This window comes from Schistocerca piceifrons, unplaced genomic scaffold (assembly GCF_021461385.2).
Source record: "Schistocerca piceifrons isolate TAMUIC-IGC-003096 unplaced genomic scaffold, iqSchPice1.1 HiC_scaffold_835, whole genome shotgun sequence".
NCBI lineage: Eukaryota > Metazoa > Arthropoda > Insecta > Orthoptera > Acrididae > Schistocerca > Schistocerca piceifrons.
Genome location: NW_025729097.1, coordinates 814,297 through 832,067, shown reverse-complemented (window position 1 = coordinate 832,067; position 17,771 = coordinate 814,297). Strand labels below are relative to the sequence as shown.

General features: G+C 42.3%; 1 protein-coding gene across 1 annotated transcript in view; it reads left to right on the top strand.

Moving 5' to 3' along the window:
- Positions 1 to 16,687: 16,687 nt before the first annotated feature.
- The window catches only part of LOC124770903 (BTB/POZ and MATH domain-containing protein 3-like), an 83,692-nt gene continuing 82,608 nt past the window's right edge, over positions 16,688 to 17,771 (top strand). Inside the window, exon 1 of the mRNA XM_047249220.1 lies at positions 16,688 to 16,811. The gene's annotated coding sequence lies outside the window, so the exon portion shown is untranslated. The remainder of the gene's footprint in view (positions 16,812 to 17,771) is intronic.

The following is a 17,771-nucleotide window of genomic DNA, read 5'->3' as shown; positions in this document are numbered from 1 at the left end:
GCCCAGGAAAGTCGTTGCAGGTGGAAACCGCAACTAATCTCGACATTCAAATAGCGGTTTACGAGTTCTAGTTACTATTGCCCTCCTAATAGGAAGCTAAGACCCATACCTCCTCGCCAGCTCTGTGGTAACGTGCTGAGCTGTGAAAAAGCGTCTGATACGGTTCGCAGTTCCAGTCTCACTGACTGTAACGTTTTTATCCCTTCTGTGAAAGAGCTACAAGCAGTCAGATCAAACATCAATAAGGAAATCGCAAGAAAATGCTTTCAGCTCATAGTGCAATGTTGAAAAACTTACAATGCTGCACAACAGGTAAGGCCTCTTTCCGCTGCTGACAAGCGAATTTTGGGTTTCTAGGAATACGTAACTATATTTATGAAATGCCACATCTGCATACCTCTTGAGTATGACACAGCATACCAATTAAGCACAGACCCAATCAAAATCTAAGTGAGTAGTATTTTACTAATTCGTGTCGATAGAGGCATGCTTGTTTACAGATACTTTCGTCGTAAGGTTACCATGGTTAGTTTTATTTCATTTCTTATAATACAGTGCACAATTTTCGTAAGGTTTCCTTTAGTGTTGTTAAAACAATAGTAAACATGAGAGAGAAATTAATCATCAACGATATATGCGAATTCTCAGATGTTACCTATGACAGTCTGACAATGCACATGCAGTTTATTGATTACATGCATGTAGAAAACTTGTTCTGAGTTAAAGCTGTCAAACAAAGTTTGAAGAAGAATAAAATATCACTACCACACGACGGCTAATATAGAAAATACTTTTCTGACATATTATGGCACGATGCGCTCTCCCTGCACATCTTCGAGATGCATCTGCTGCCTGCTGTCTATTAAACCTGAATAGAACAAAATGTCACAGTAGTTAGCCCTTTTTCCACATGCGACTACTTTGGGTTGAGAAGTGAAGGGAATTATGTTCAAAGTTCCATTAGATTGATACCTTCAGCAGAGAGCAGAATTGCGTTTTAAAAAATGTAGCACTGAATGTATTCGAACTCGCGACATCTTATCTATGCTACAAGCTGACACGTAGCTACAGCAGCTCCAGAGCTCGGTAACTATTCCTCCAGAACTTTTGGATTCCACAGCACTGTGAGATTATGCATATGGCCAGGTCTTGACTTCTGAGAGACAAACAGTTACAGCTTTTCTTTTGGACTGAACGACGTTTTCTAGTAACAGATAGCGCAATAGAATAGCTCAAGTGGAAAGGAACACTTCCTATTTAAACTTCTGCATCCTACACTGTTGGCAGTTGTGTGTAGGTGGCAGTTACGTGATTTTATTTCTGTGATTACAAAATAGTCGAATGTATGCACTGGGTAGCCGAGGCAGCTAGTTCATAGTGATTCGGTCAACCAAGTAAATGAATTTACTGAACATGCTGCAAATTACTACAGGGAGCCTGTGTGTCAGAATTCTCATCCAGTGTGGCGCAACTGCGTTAAGATAGGAAAATGACTCGCAGAGAAGAGGATTTCGTGGTCTGTTGGACGGATGGTAGGTTGTTATACCTATGGTCTGGGTTCGATTCCCACTTCCGTCAATGATTTTAGATAGGGAGAAACAGATTCCATTCTCTCCTGGCTACACCAAGTGAGGAGATATAATGGCTGCGTGGTCTGAAAATTCACATTAAAGATGATATTCCTTCTTTACCAAGTAGGCGGTAGCTTGAACCACAATAAAGTCTGGAGTGGCGACATGTAGAAACTCTATCACCAGTAACCTTTCTTATACTAGTTATTTATTTCAAGTGACGACACAAACGCTATGTATGGTCACAGGACACTTATTCCATCTTTTATTTGAGCTTCTGTATGTCGATAAAATTGGTTCTAAACTGGGAATGCAACTCAGACCGCCCTTAACGCGGAATTTGATCCCTTCGTGGCAATACAGCTCGGCTACAATTTGTTGTTTGTCCAAAACTGCAGATTCCTCAATACCTTCACATATTACGCGTGAATGGGATCGAATCCTGGCCCGGCACTAAAGATTTAATTATGTATTATCAAGCTCTATCATGAGAACACCTATCTGCTGGTGGATAATAATTTTGATTTTTAATGTATTTTCATTCGTTGTCAACACTAACGATATCTGACGTTTTTAACTCCCAGTGAGACACAGAACTATTTGCGAGATGACTGTAAGTTCAAGATGCTATTCTGAGCAGCTGGTGAAGAAAAATTCGGTAGCTGACGTCTCTTTGTGTGTAGTCAACAACGATATGTGTGGGGCTCTATTCCCAGTGAGCGCTGAACTCTTCGTCATATTTCAGTTCGTCGTGTCATTTAATGTTCATACATATTCTCAACTAGCTGCTCGTGAATAACTTTAATTTTTAATGTCATTTTGTGTTAAATAGTTCAAATGGTTCAAAAGGCTCTGAGCACTATGGGACTTAACTTATAAGGTCATCAGTCCCCTAGAACTTAGAACTACTTAAACCTAACTAACCTAAGGACATCACTCACATCCATGCCCGAGGCAGGATTCGAACCTGCGACCATAGCGGTCACGCGGTTCCAGACTGAAGCGCCTAGAACCGCACGGCCACACCGGCCGGCCCCCACCATCTGGTATCAATGCATTACCCTATCATCCATTATATATAATCATTTTCATAGTACACTTGATATTATAGATGAGTAGGACACAAGACAGGACATAGATAATGTCCGTTTGACGTCAACAGTGTGTAACATTTTACTTTTTTTGAATAGGACAATGTTCCTCTCCAATAATTTTTAGATTAGTTACAATAAGCTTACGCTGCAAGAGAGTTCGCTTGTATTTTTCAATGTGTGGTCTGTTGTCGGTTTGAAGGCCTTCCATAACATCGGCAACGTCGTGCAACTCCACCGAGGGCTGTCTGGAGTAGGGTGGAGATAGCAATGTGAAAGTTGCGAGCTGTCGAAGACGATCTTCATATTCCTAATGCGATTAGGACATCGTATACTCTTGACGACGTTTAGCACCTGTGCAGTCAGTCACCCAATTTCAGAATTCATTTTGAGTAATCCTGCTAAATTCCCTAAATATTGTCTTTTTATATTGATGAGTAATGTGGATAGTCGTCACGTTCATGTGCCGTCTACAACGCAAATTTAATGTTACTATCCTAGGAACTAACCTGCAATACGTTTTGTATTTCATAATCGGAACTATCTGCATTAACCGTCATCAGAGCAATGTCAGGGAACAGAATGCAGCAGTGCCTTGCTACCTACTTGAGGACCTGCTTGAGTCGTGTTCTAAGGAAAGGGTAGTTGCTGGTTCATATTATATTACACTAGCGAGAAGTACCGACTTTTCCTTTTCTCTGCAAACATCCAGAACTAAATTCAGTAACTAAATGCTAAGAATATATTTGCATTGTGCCAACTCAAAGATCAATAGATATGGATATAGATATAGATACAGATTTTTATATTTAAAGCCATTCTCGTTCTGCGTTGGAATAAACATCATTCATTATTTGCTTGTTCTTGTTACGATTGTTATTGCCATTCTCTCACTCGCAAGAGTTTTCGCATTCCTATTTGGTATCGATGCACATGAAGAGTGGCTATGAAAGAAGGGAATACTGAATGTTACGTCATGCAGAATACACTCATTTACTTCGGCTCCTCGTGATCTACGCTACAGGAGAAGTGAGATACATAAAGTTGACAGTGTGAGGACAGACCTGGTAGCACAACTGTGCAACTACACAGTGTTACCAGATAAAATGGTGCTGCGGAATCGACAGTGTAGTACGGACTTTGCCACAGTAGCAGACAGCTGGTAATTTAGGACCATGACCGTGGATTACACTTTGGTCAGTGCTGGTTAGAGTGCTGCAACTGTAAATGGAAGGCTTTGTTTGATGGTCTTATGCTGATGCTGTCTGAATAAATTATGCCATTGGATACAAAGCGGTTTAGTTTTGAGACCTAACCCACGAGGGGGGAAGGCACAGTGGTCTGCTTCAGGAATTCCAAGCAATAAAACACAAAAAAACCCAGGAAGGGAGACATGCATTTGGAATCTGTTCATCGTTACGGGGTCAAACAAGAGGGTAACATTACTGAAACAATGATCGGGCTACTTAGTATATAATAGAGCATACAGATTTCAAGGAGGAAACGTATGAAGACGCAGACTTCCTCGTTATCAATATGTGCGGCATATCTTTCGTGTTAACGAAAGTAAATTCCCGCTTTACCTCTTCTTACGTGTCAAATGAAATGAATGCCATGAGGAATAGAATATTTGTTGACTGCGTCTCTTCTTGCTTCCATCCTTACCAACATACATCTTCATTCTCGTGGTAATCATGACATTCTATGTGTATGCTGCAAAAGATTGCAAGTGGACAAATTCGACATCGAGGTGCAAAGCGTTATATTCAATTCGAATAAGCTTCCGGTGTATTTTTACTTCGTTTGTATTTTTAGATGATTATGAACGTTACGGAAAATTATCTCACATGCTTTATGTTGAATGAGAAACATTGAATGATCCGTTTTGCTTTCCCTACGTTGAAATGATATAATGTCGGCGTCAACAGCCTTCTTCCACACCGGAAGCTGAAACTTGTATCATTCTGGATTAATGATAATTGAATGTCTCATATGTATACATAGCCCAGAAGGCGACGTCAGAAACCATCAGGGGAGAACGCCGCATAAAAACCAAACGTGCGCGCGCGTCTCCACTCTGAAGAACCGTATCGGAGAATCACGGCAAGCATTTCGCTGAAGAGCTGCCTCGTCAGAGAGCCTAGAAATGACAGCGTCGTAGCAAGTATTTGTCAACACTCTGATAGTGCATTTACTCCCGGGTGTAGGTCGGCGTTACCTCGCTAAATTCACTTGACATTCGTTTTCCACATCGAAGACTCGTACGATATAATCCACTGCAAGATGACAATTAGAAAGTATATTTAATTTCTGGACTCCAAGAATGGCGTTCTTCACATAAGTAACACCTGTTTGTGTGTGCTTTCGGGAGGACGACGGTGCAATCCCGCGCCCGGCCATCCTGATTTAGGTTTTCAATGATTTCCCTAAATCGCTTCAGGCAAATGCCGGGATGGTTCCTTAGGAAGGGCACGGCCGATTTCCTTCCCCATCCTTCTCTAATCCGAGCTTGTGCTCCGTCTCTAATGACATCGTTGTCGACGGGACGTTAAAACAGTAATCTCCACCTCCTGTGTTCGTGTGTTTAAGGTTGCGTTTTGAGGCTCAGGCAACATCGCAGTGACTATATTCCGCCTCTGGCCGCCAGTGTGTCGTTAGCTCAGAGATTCCCTTGTGCGTTGCAGTGCTTGTACTATAAGACATAGCAGTTCGAATCACGGTAGAAGCCGCTGAGTACAACCTTTTATTTTCCATTTTAATTAATGGAGTTGCAAACTGCTAGTAAAAATTTCTTATGCGAAATCTGAAGAATGCCTTTAAACATCAATCTTCGTCCGATTTCGACTTAGTAAATTAAGTTAATATCATGGATTTCTGCTTTGCGAATTCCAAGGTGCTTCACTGTAAAATAGACCCTGAAAAGATTCAAACCGACTGTCAACGATATAAATTTGAGCTTTGTTCGTCATATAGGTCTACATTTCAGAAGGTTGTTTATGAAGTGCACATGTTCATTAATGTAGTTCCCTTCTTCTAAATTTTTGCAATAGCATTTAACTGTAGACGTTTTCTAACACCGGCGTTAGCAATTTCTTTCCGTTCTCTGAAACCTTCAAAACGACAAATTTTTCTGGTTTAAATCTGATGACCTTAACTATCACTTCCGATCAACAATAAATACTTCATGAACCCATACATGGAACTCCAAATGTGCAGTGTTCCTGCACTGCTACAGAGCATGCATTGCAAGGTATTCACACAGTTTATCGCATAGACTTACCATAAGGAATGAAACAAGAACTGTAATACACTTTACACCACAGACGCTCACTCTGGCTTGACGAAAACATCTAAACGTTGACCAAAAGTTGCACAAATAATTGAGTTTGAAAGGAAAAGAAACGAGGTATGAAGCATTTATAAATTCATCGAATGTAGTGAGGTGGTTTAATTTCGTCCCAGTCTATAAAATTAATTTCGGGCCATACTCGGCTCTTGCCGATTAATGTAATATAATACCCGCCTACTAATCAGGGCGTCTGTCTCCGTTGCTTTTGTGCGTGAATGGAAATTGTAGAAATTTTCTGTGGAGCAACATTTAATAATAAAGCGTTTTAAATCATCAAAAGCGATGAGCGGTAGCAGGCGCTTTCGATAAAGAACGGGGGAGTGCAGCGCCGCTGCTGTCGCCACGGCCGCTGCCAGTAGCCAGCAAATGGATCCCGGAGCTTTGCCGCATACGGCGTCCAGAGGACAGTCTGCAGGAAATCTGCCGCAAAATCGTTACTGGATAAAATTTTGATATCGGTGTGTCACAAAGCGAAATAGATTGAATCTGCGCTACCATTACATTCACGTCTTCAGCATTCAGACAGAAGAGGCTATAAAAATGTTTTATGCCAGCTGCTCTCGTTCCACTGACATTATGAACAGAAACAACGCACGCTACCGCTAGACCACAGGCGTAATCAGACTAGAGTTTCTCTATCATGGGACAAGTTTTCCTCCAGGAAGTGCCGCAGTCTACAGTGTTGCCAGATTGTGCAGATAACCGGACTTAAGAGAATTAGCGAGTTGGCCAGTTTTTTTGTCCCATGTCGCGATCGGCGCGGACTTAGCCTCTGAAGCGGCCGGCCGCCGGTCAAGTTTTATGTCAAAGAGTGTACTTCATCATAAGAGCAAACCAGATGTAAACAAACGCAAGCGCGGTGACTGGTCAGCAGCCGTAGCTCTCTTACCACTGGTGGTGCTCCGCCCATGGAAGTAGGTCCAACTTAAGTGTTCGATAGCTTATTACTATGTCAGTGTGGAAGAACCTTTCAGAGATTCTGACGTATTAACAGCCATCAACGTCTATCATAATCGTACTTTACCTACGTAACTTTTATCTTAAAAATTGTGTACAGTCACAGTGTCTCTGTAACCACTACTTGTGCTCTGATTGTCTCGCTGTTCATACGTACCGCGAAAATGGACGACACTGCTTCCTGCTTCGTAGTGAAAGAGGCGCGTGGAACACAGTTAATGGCGAGAAACAAGTAGTTAATGTTCTTCACAAGGTTACAGACAAAAATCAGCTTTTGAATTTTTAGAGTAGGACTATGTATCAGAAATAAGGGAGGTGTTAACTACATGCGTGGCGTGATAGACACGGTCGTAGACTGACCATCGTGTGTGCCGGCGGGCGGCGGTTCTGCGCTCCACGTGGTGCGTAATTTTCTTTGTTTGGTTTGAATACCTAAAGCATCTACATATACATCTATATGGTTACTCTGCAATTCACACTCAAGTGCCTGGCAGAGGGTTCATCGAACCATTTTCATACTACTTCTCTACCATTCCACTCTCGAATGAGAGAAAGCAAAAGAAGAAAGGAACACCTATATCTTTCCGTTCGAGCTCTGATTTCTCTTATTTTACTATCATGATCATTTCTTCCTACGTAGTTGGGTGTCGACAAGATATTTACACATTCGGGAGAGAAAGTTGGAGATTGAAATTTCGTAAACAGATCTCTCCTCAATCAAGACTGCCTTTGATTGAGTGACTCTCAGCCCAACTCGCGTATCATATCAGTTACACTCTCACCCCTATTTCGCGATAACACGAAATGAGCTGCCCTTCCTTGAACTTCTTCGATGTCCTCCGTCAATCTTACCTGGTAAGGATCCCCTACCGCGCAGCAATATTCCAGCAGAGGATGGACAAGTGTGATGTAGGCTGTCTCTTTAGTGATCTGCCAACAAAGCGCAGTCTTTTGTTTCGCCTTCCCCACAATATTATCTATGTGATCTTTCCAATTTAAGTTGCTCGTAATTGTAATTCCTAGGTATTTAGTCGAATTAACAGCCCTAAGATTTGTGCGATTTATCGTATACCCAAAATTACTCGGATTTCTTTTAGTACCCATGTGGATGACCTCGCACTTTTCTTTTGCTTAGTGCCCATTGCCACTTTTCGCACCATACAGAAATTCTCTCTAGATCATTTTGTAACTGGAATTGATCGTCTGATGATTTTACTAGACTCTAAATTACAGCGTCATCTGTAAACAATCTAAGGGGGCTGCTCAGATTATCACCTAGATCATTTATGTAAATCAGGAACAGCAGAGGGCCTATGACACTACCTTGCGGAACGCCTGATATCACTTCTGTTCTAGTCGACGATTTACCGTCTATCGCCACGTACTGTGACCTCTCTCGGAGAGGAAATCACGAATCCAATCACACAACTGAGACGATACTCCATATGCACGCAATCTGATTAATAGTCGCTTGTGAGGAACGGTATCAAAAGCCTTCTGGAAATCCAGGAACACGGAATCGATCTGAGATCCCTTGTCGACAGCACTCATTACTTCATCGGAATAAAGAGCTAGCTGTGTTGCACAAGAACGATATTTTCTGAAGCCGTGTTGGTTATGTATCAATAAGTCATTTTCTTCAAGGTGATTTATAATGTTTAAGTACAGTATGTGCTCCAGAATCCTCCTGCAGATTGAGGTCAGTGATATGGGTCTGTAATTAAATGGATTACTCCTATTTCCTTTATTGAGTATTGGTGTGACCTGTGCTACTTTCCAGTCTTTAGGAACAGACCTTTCGTCAAGTGAGCGGTTGTATGTGATTGCCAAGAAGGCGGTATTGTATCTGCATACTCTGAAAGGAACCTGATTGGTATACCATCTGGACCGGAAGAATTGCCTTTCTTAAGAGATTCGAGTTGTGTCGCAACACCTAAGATACCTACTTCTATGCCACTCATGCTAACAGCTGCTGTGGTTTTTCAGTGGCACCGTCGTCGGTAACTTCTCCATCGCTATCGCGCAGTGACGGTGTTCACTGTTTTTTGCCACTGCTGTACTTTACATACGACCAGAATCTCTTTGGGTTTTCTACCATACTTTGAGACAATATTTCATTGTGCAAACTATTAAAAGCATCTCGCATAGACGTCCGCACTAAATTTCGAGCTTCCGTGAAACTTGGCCAGTTTTGGGGATTTTGCGTTCTTCTGAATTTGGCATGCTTTTTTCGTTGTTTCTGCAACAGTGTTCTGATGTGTTTTGCGTACCGTGATGGATCAGTCCCGTCTCTTATTAACTTAGATGGTATGAATCTATTGCTGTCGATACTGTATCTTTGAATTTGAGCCATATCTGGTCTACACTTACATAATTAGCTTGGGAGGAATGGAGACTCTCTCTTAGGAAGGCATCAAGCGAATTTTTATCTGCTGTTTTAAATAGATATATTTTGCGTTTATTTTTAGTGGTTTTGGTTGATATGGTTTTGAGCCTTATATGGCAATTAACTTGTGCATCACCAATTTTAAGAAAAATGCACATCCCGTAGTTTACAATTACGTATCAAGCGAAAATTTCTGGTGATCATTGCAAGTATACATTCTTAATTACAGATATATTATAAAAGATTGCAAAAGATGGTTGAAGATAAAACATTACGTGATTAAATTTTTTGGAGAAAAATTAAAAAGTACTGTTTGAATATGCCCATTGTTTTGTAGGACAGATGTGGTATCACATGAGCCAGAGTGATAAATGTCGCAGAAAGATGGAAGAAAATTTTGATGGCGTCGAGCACGCTGTACAAATGGATTATTTTTAGAGTTGTGGTCGTAACACTGCAGTCTGAACCCGACAGAATTGATATGGAGCAGAGTTAAGGGATTTGTCGCGAGGAATAACAAGACACTACGCTGTCAAACGTACTGCAACTAATGCGCGAAGCTTTGTGACGCGCCACTGCCTAACGATGGCGAACTGCAGAACAGCACGTCACGAAAGAGGAGGAGGAGGAGGAGGAAATGTGGACATTTGCACACCACGAAACTCTGTGATACATTTTAGGGTACATAGGTATTGCGAAACGGAGACGTCCTTCGCAACTGTGCAGTCCAGGCATGCAGTAAGAGCATTGGACAGTGTCTCCAGTACTTGGAGCTGGAACAACGGTTCTGCTCGCTTGGTCGGCTGTGTTCCTGTGAAGACAAAAAAAGGAAATGGCGGAAGACCAGACTTCATGTGGGCCGTCAAGACTGGTTAAAAAAAAAAGAAACTTATCACACTGTTACCCCGTGAGTTGACGACATTTGCACGTGACCGTTATAATTGTTTATGCATCAAAAAAAGTAATCATTTGTCATTGCTGCTACTGGATATGAGGCCCTAAATTCCGTATTATGAAACAGCACAGTTTCAAGGCAACGGTACATGGAAGCTTTGTAAAAACACGTCACTTTCTTTCGGATGTTTTATAACCAGACGTCATGTAAGGAAGTATCGGCTGCTAAATCCTTCATTACATTCAGTTTACGGCGCGGGGGCTGATCTTCCAGCGGTTGATTGTGAGGCAGCGGTTGTAAGCGTTGAGTTACAGAGCAGAGGGTAGCTATGGAGGTGACTTCGCGTCCTACCATCTCACCTTCACGTTTGTAAAGGTTCTGGGACTTCTTTATTACGTTAATTGCAGTTAGTTCTTAAATATTCGATATTGTGTACATATAGTAGTTCCCTTTCTCTGGAGGTGTGCGTATCAGTTCTGGGTTGTCATTGTCAATTTACAAATCTACGTATTAAGTGTGAAACTCGCAAATGCTAATAAATATTCACACGTTTATCATCTGGCAAAGCAAATTGCCATTCAAAATAAAAAGCATAGAACTGACTGACACATTTGCAACAGAATAAAAAGGTGGCGTAGTCTCAGCTATACATAAAATGTAGCCATATGTGAAGTGTACAAAAGACAATTTACGGGCTAGTTTTTCTAGGCCACTTCTTTCCCAGACAAAAATCTCCCATTAAAGTACCTCTTGAACCACTTACATTACGCTTTTCTTCATTTTATTATACCAAATGCTACAGATAGTGACGTGTTTTCGAGAGATGCTAGCTGTGTTGTTTCGAAACGGCTTTACTTACTGGACGCAAGGTGAGTGAGCTGATGGTTTACCTCACTTGTTAGAATGGCTGCCCCCCCCCCCCCCTTTTTTTTTTCTGACTCCAACTCTACACGTCAGTTTTCAGATTTTTTAAAAAAAGTAACTTTTCTTGAGAAACGTTAATGAGCGGGTTATTGGATTCTGTGCTGGCTGGCTTAAGATTCTTTTTGCTTGTAAGTCAGTAAGTGGTCTCACTTTTGATGTTAACGAAGGCGTATTAGCAAAAGCAGTTGGCACAACTTTTTCAGTATGTTTCAGAGCTAATTCTTGCCAACGTTTTAATCCCTCACTTATGCACAGCCTGGTCCACATGAATGCAAAACTTCTGGCGTCAGAATGACGTCACGTTTTCAGAAACTCCTGAGAACTGTAGGTTGCCCTTAACACAGCTGCAAGATCACACCACATCGCTATGTCTGCGGAAGACGAAATATTAATACTAACCTCATAGTTTTTTCAGATGATCCTGTTATCTATGATGTATTGTCTGAAAGAAGCAGCATATTCACTCAGATCTTGATAAGATTTCAAAGCGGTTGAAAGACGGCAACTTGATTTAAATGTTCATAAATGTAAAACTGTGCCTCCAGAAAATTAAAAATAGTATGCCAAGACTATATCATGGAGTCACTGTTGGAATCGGCCGACACATAAAAAGTACCTGGTGTGAAATGGAATTTATAGGTAAAGCAGGTGACAGACTTCAGTTTACTGGTAGAATACTGGTGGAGAGCAGTCAGCCTACAAAGGACTTTGCTTACAAATCACTCGTACCATCGGTTCTAGAGTATTGCTCAAGTGTGTGGGACCAGTACCAAATACGACTAACAAGGGATACTGAACATATACAGAGAAGGGCAGCACGAATTGTCATGGATTTGTTTGACGCGTAGGAGTGTAACGGAAGTACGCAAGGAACTGAACTTCCAGACTCTTTAAAGACACACCCAGACTATCCCGAGGAAGTCTATTAACAAAGTTTCAAGAACCGGCTTTAGATGGTGGTGATGCTAGGAATATACTTACAACCCTCTACGTACCGCTCACATAGGGATCGTGAGGATAAGATTACAATAAGTACTAAGCGTACAGAGGCATTCAGTCATTCTTCCCGCGCTCCATACGTGAATGGAACAGGAAGAAACCCTGACAACTGGTACTGTGGGACGCACTCTCTGCCACGGTCGTTTGGAGAGCATGTAGATGTAGATGCAAATGTAGAAGATGCTGTTTAGCATCGAATTATCACAGCGTCTTCCGTAGTTTCGGGCAATTCTCGTTGTCATTTTCTTTTTTCATCGCAGTGTATCTTAATTTTCGTTTCATCACAGGCACAGGAATTCTGCTGTAGATTTCTTCTGCACTTTCTCGACCTGGCCTATTCATCCACAGTTGTTCCTACGTGTACTTCGGTCGATTCCAAGTTGAGCTCCCATTTTCTCTTTCAAAATTACCTAATGTTGTTTCTCATTTCAGCTCGCAAGTACTGTGGATTCCTGTAAAATGTTAAAGATTCCAGTTTAAGTGGACTGCCTGTAGGTATTTGTTATGATTTGCCTAAGGCTTCTGTGCATGTACTGTATTTGCAACATCGAGCGTTCCCTTACCTGTACTTTCCAGTTCCAAAACTCCTGCTGTTTATTCGCTCCCAAGTGTCTCGATAATGTCCGTACTTGGCTTACATACGGGATGGCGCACGAAATGTGTTACCATTTTGTTTTTGAATATAAACTTTATTGTCAATACAATCGGAAAGGAACATATACTACAATGAGGAGCCGTCCATGGAGGTTTGTTCTAAATGAGCACATGCTCAATATGTCTGCCATTGGGGGGGGGGGGGGGGCAATTTTGTCCGTGATTGAAGCGAGCTGGAGACCTGAGTGAAATGATCCGCACGTCGAAATGCTCGTGTAAAAACTCCAATAGTGCAGACCTCAATCCATGTGACTCTTTTCTTTGGGGGTTCCTAAAGGAAAAAATTTCCCCGAAACGTCCACTTGATTTAATGGAGCTCAGAAGACTTATTCAACAAGCTTGCAGTGAAATTACGGAAGACATGTGCCGTAGGGTAATCACTAACTTCAGTATTCGTTTGAAGGAAGGTCGGAAACGAAATGGTGGGCATATTGAGTATGCGCCGAGTTAGAACAAATCTCCATGGACGACTCTTGATTATAGTATATGTTCCTTTCAGATCGTATTGACAGTAAAGTTCATATTCAAAAACAAAATGGTAACACATTTCGTGCGCCACGCTGTATGTTGCCAGTGAACATCGGCATTTGTTTTAGTAGATTAAAGAATTCCCTATGATCGCCATCAGTCACATCCCCCATGCTCCTGTTCTAGCCACCTGCCAACCAGCCTTTCCCGCTCACTCTTTTCTGTTCGCCTTCTATCCCACTCAACCGGTTTCCTACCTCTCCAAGTGCCGCGAGGTTTGAGGCGCCGTGTCACGGATTGCGCGGCCCCTCCCGCCGGAGGTTCGAGTCCCCCCACGGGCTTGGGCGTGTGTGTGTTGTTCTTTGCATAAGTTAGTTTACATTAGTTTAAGTAGTGTGTAAGTCTAGAGACCGATGACCTTAGCTTCTTCAAATTGCGCTGTGTCGTCCTTCATTTTGATTGCTAAGTTCTGAACGTTTCTTCCGTATCATCATCAATTTCTGAGCTCAGTGATTCTACTGTAGTCATTGAGGTGCCATATTCGGCAACTAAATCTCAGTTTAGGTCCTCCTTTGACGCCAGCAAGTCTGTAGTCTGCCTTTAACTCTTCGCTATGTGCTCATTCTTTTTATCAGCGTGGCCAAATTGTCCAATCATGTTCTGCTCAGAGCTACATGCACTGCTGCCCTCTGTTCACTTATCGTTGCTTCAGCCTCGCCCGCACTCACGCTTAGTAAGTTGTGCACTCGACCCCAAACACTGCTAGCTGTGAGTGGAACAGGCTGTGCACGTCCTAAATCTAAACATCTCCGCTGCACCACTGAAGTCTGGCTCACTCATTTGCCTCGCATCGGAGGAACCTACTGTTTCATTTTGCACATTTTCGTCGCTAAAAGTGGGGAGAATATGTCCCTACACTTCTCTGTACCTTCGAAGTCTCTTTTCTAGGCATTTCGTCTACTCACCACCTTTTTTCTTTTCTCCTCGTACTGCTTTTGGAGCGACTACACGTAATTACTTTCGAATAACGCAAATGAAAATCTTATACAGAAAAAACACTATCTGAAACATTCACTTAAATAACATGCTAAATTTTTACTAAGTTCATCACAGTGGCTAAACAAGAGATTCATCACAAGAAACCTAATAGAATGAAAATGAGCTTCACACGCAATTCCCAGCTCAAAATCATCACACGAGCATTAATTACATTTAAAAAACTCCCCAATGAAAAGGATTACGACGAAAAGCTCCCAAAGTACCATAAACACACTTCACACAAAATTCAAAACAGACATCAAAGACGACACTGTTTCATAAAGCAAGCAACAACGCTGATCAACTACAATGAAGAAATTGTGAGAGATCTGTAGAAAATAAAATTTACATGTTAGTACACCCTAACAATGTCACAGCATCAACATAAGATCCCTGGGGTGACCGAAATCCTGTGCAAAAGGGTCTCGCCATTATGAAGGCTACCTGTTCTCCGCAAAATTCAGATTTAATGGCAAAGTCGGTGTTCCGAATGAAACGTGTTCCTGACTTCAAATACCAACAGCCACCAGGCAAACAGAGGTTATTTTCGTTTCATTGAGCACGCACCAGACACACAAACTTAGATTGTGGCTGAAATTCGTTCAGGTACTGGAAAAATAGCCGAGAAAACCACCACCTGTCAGGCTGTTGTATGAGCTAAGGAATGAAATATCCTCGTACTGGATACACAAGACAACATATTACAATTTTATTGATCGCTATTAAGGGAGGATAAGAACTGAATGCAGCCCCCAAATGCGGAACCCAATCTGCCAAATATGGGGTAGGATTTACTTGATACAGACACTGACCATATCCATAGATTGTATAGTTTTGAAGAATGCTTGCTTATTCTGTTTTTAAGTACACTGGGACAGAGAGCAACTACCTTCGACAGTCAACTTCTGAAGACAAAGGCCCGTTGCAAGAATTCACTATAAACCCAATAATTTGACAGTACAATTACCGAATAAGAGCACCTCTACTCTGTACTTGACAAAGAATTTTATGTTCGGTTTTGGCCTCTAATATGAGACACACTAACACCTGTGGGGAAGGAAGTGGATCTAGCACCACACATTCCCCACTCCAAAGGGAACTCACAGTTGAAAATACTCTTTCCACAACATTATTTATGTCTGGTACAGCAGGAGCAAAACTCACAAGTGAGTCTATATTTTTACATGAAGTACATGTACTTTTAAGTGTATGGAATATATCACACAGTTTCTTATGTTTCCAAATTAGCTTTTTCCAATTCCTCAAGTTTCTGGGATACAATGTTGTTCACGCATCCTATCTCGTCTGAAATGTTGCACATCAGTCTACTGTCTTAAGAATGATCAGAAAATTTAAAAGTTAAGCCCAAGAAACAGTATTTTTTTTGTGTTATCCAATGAAATTATTTCAGAGGTTGAAGTGGAGAACTCTACTTTTCCAAACAAGTCAGAAAAGTGTCTTAGAATTCGTAAAAGGCTCGTATTTTGACTAAGTACCTTCCTTTCCCAAGTTACTTGAAATGGTATTGATTATTTCTTGAAGCAAGCGGAAACCGTGGTTATTTCCAACTTTTGGATTGAATTTAAAAACATTTTCAATGGGCATTGTGTGAAATGAAGCCAAAGAAGTGACTGTGGGTTCTCGAAAATTTGTTTCAGCAACGTGGGACATCTATTCTGAGATAGAAAACAAGATTTCAAAGGTTCATACGTATCAAGAACTTTCGTAACTCCTGGCAACAATGACAACCATCTAGTTTTAATACTACCTAGAACTTTGCCGTACCCAGTATCAACGAAATCACAGAACGATTTCAGTTGGTCCACACGTGGAGGGTAAATGTGTGTCGTGCTCAGTGTAACTTATTTTAAGTTACAGTAGTACGTGAGCCCAGGCACCGATGATCTCAGCATTGATATCCCTGTAACGTTCTTTAACGAAAACTTGTCACACTCGTCCGTCGTTTCTGGAGTAGCAAATGATCGACACAAATCGCGAAGCTCGCGCGTAAGTCACTGGCACTCAGCACGATGACGGAAGATGTTGTGTTCACACCTCTCCTCATCCCGTGACCAAAATGCAGCGTCTTTGTTCCATCTTTGCGTTGACCAAAAGCGGTACTGGGAAATCGGTTGACGAAATCCGGTTTTTTGGGGCGCTAGGCGAAGGGTGTGTCTGTTGCCAGCTGTATAGCTGTATAGCGTGGTTCGAGATAACTGACTGTGGCGTGGATGGGACGCAGGCGGTCCGGCAATGCCGACACGGACGTAGACGCCCTGCTGCAGCCGTTCCTCGCCTGCCGCGCGAGCTGGCAACGCCGCCCCGTGACGTCAGCGCTGAGGGGGGGGGGGGGGGCAGCCGGCTGTCTGTGCGGTCCAGTTGTGACGCAGCAGCCTGGAGGGAAGCAGCGTGCCACGTTGTCCTGCCTGCCCAGACAGAGCTCGTGTATCTTGTGTCTCCACGGGAATACCTCAGAAAGGTAAGGCAGGAATTTATGGGAGCGGCGGATGTTCTGCACGCTTTTGTGTGGTTTTTGTCGCGTAACTCACTGCTCTTGTCTAATACTTTGTCTTACTTTGAAAAATTACGACCGCTACGAACAAAGGGGGTGGCTAACAGTGTGTTAAATTACCGTCTTGAGTGTTCAGTGATTTATTGGTCGTTACTTATGGCCTTGCTCCAGTCCATGAAAACCTGAGCGAGAATAACGTGGAACGAATGGAAAATAACGTCACATTCAGTCGGCTAGTGTTTCGATGTGCCAGTGCAGATTTTCACGGAATTCACGTACAACAGGCATTTGAAATGAAAACCTCGCGTTCTTGATTATGTTCGTAGGACGCAAGTTTACGAAAACCATGAAATGCAGAACTTTGTAGTAAGCGAGTTTTAGTGCGACAAGGCGTGTAGCGGCTTGCAGGCGCGGCAGAAATTTATTTTTTAATGTTTCGCGTAATGTGGTCGAATTCAGACATGTAAAATGTTGTCATGATGTACTCATTCAGTCACGCAGTAAGAGAAGTACCGCAGTTGGAAACATTGCTCGTCGCGAGGTAACGTGACTAAGGGCGCTGAAATACGCGGACGTTAGTCAGACAGTATTTCAGAATGAGGGCAGTTACCGACTTCCAAGAAACTGCACGCAAGACTACGAGAACTGGAGAGATTTTTCCGCTACCGCCCTACTCCGGCCACGTTGCCGCTGTTCATGGAGTCAACTTAGGCATCAGACGTATCGTTGTAGTTTATCGGTACCTAGCGATTCGCGACGCAGTTTACAGACAGTATCCCCACACCCCGTAGCGTATCTGCAAAAATTACATCGTCGTACGGCCCACAGATCAGTAGACATGACGTGTCAAAAATTTAGACGCGCGATAAACGGGCTTTTATTTAAAAAGCAGCGCAAATTAAGCAGACTGTGCTTACTCAGTATTTC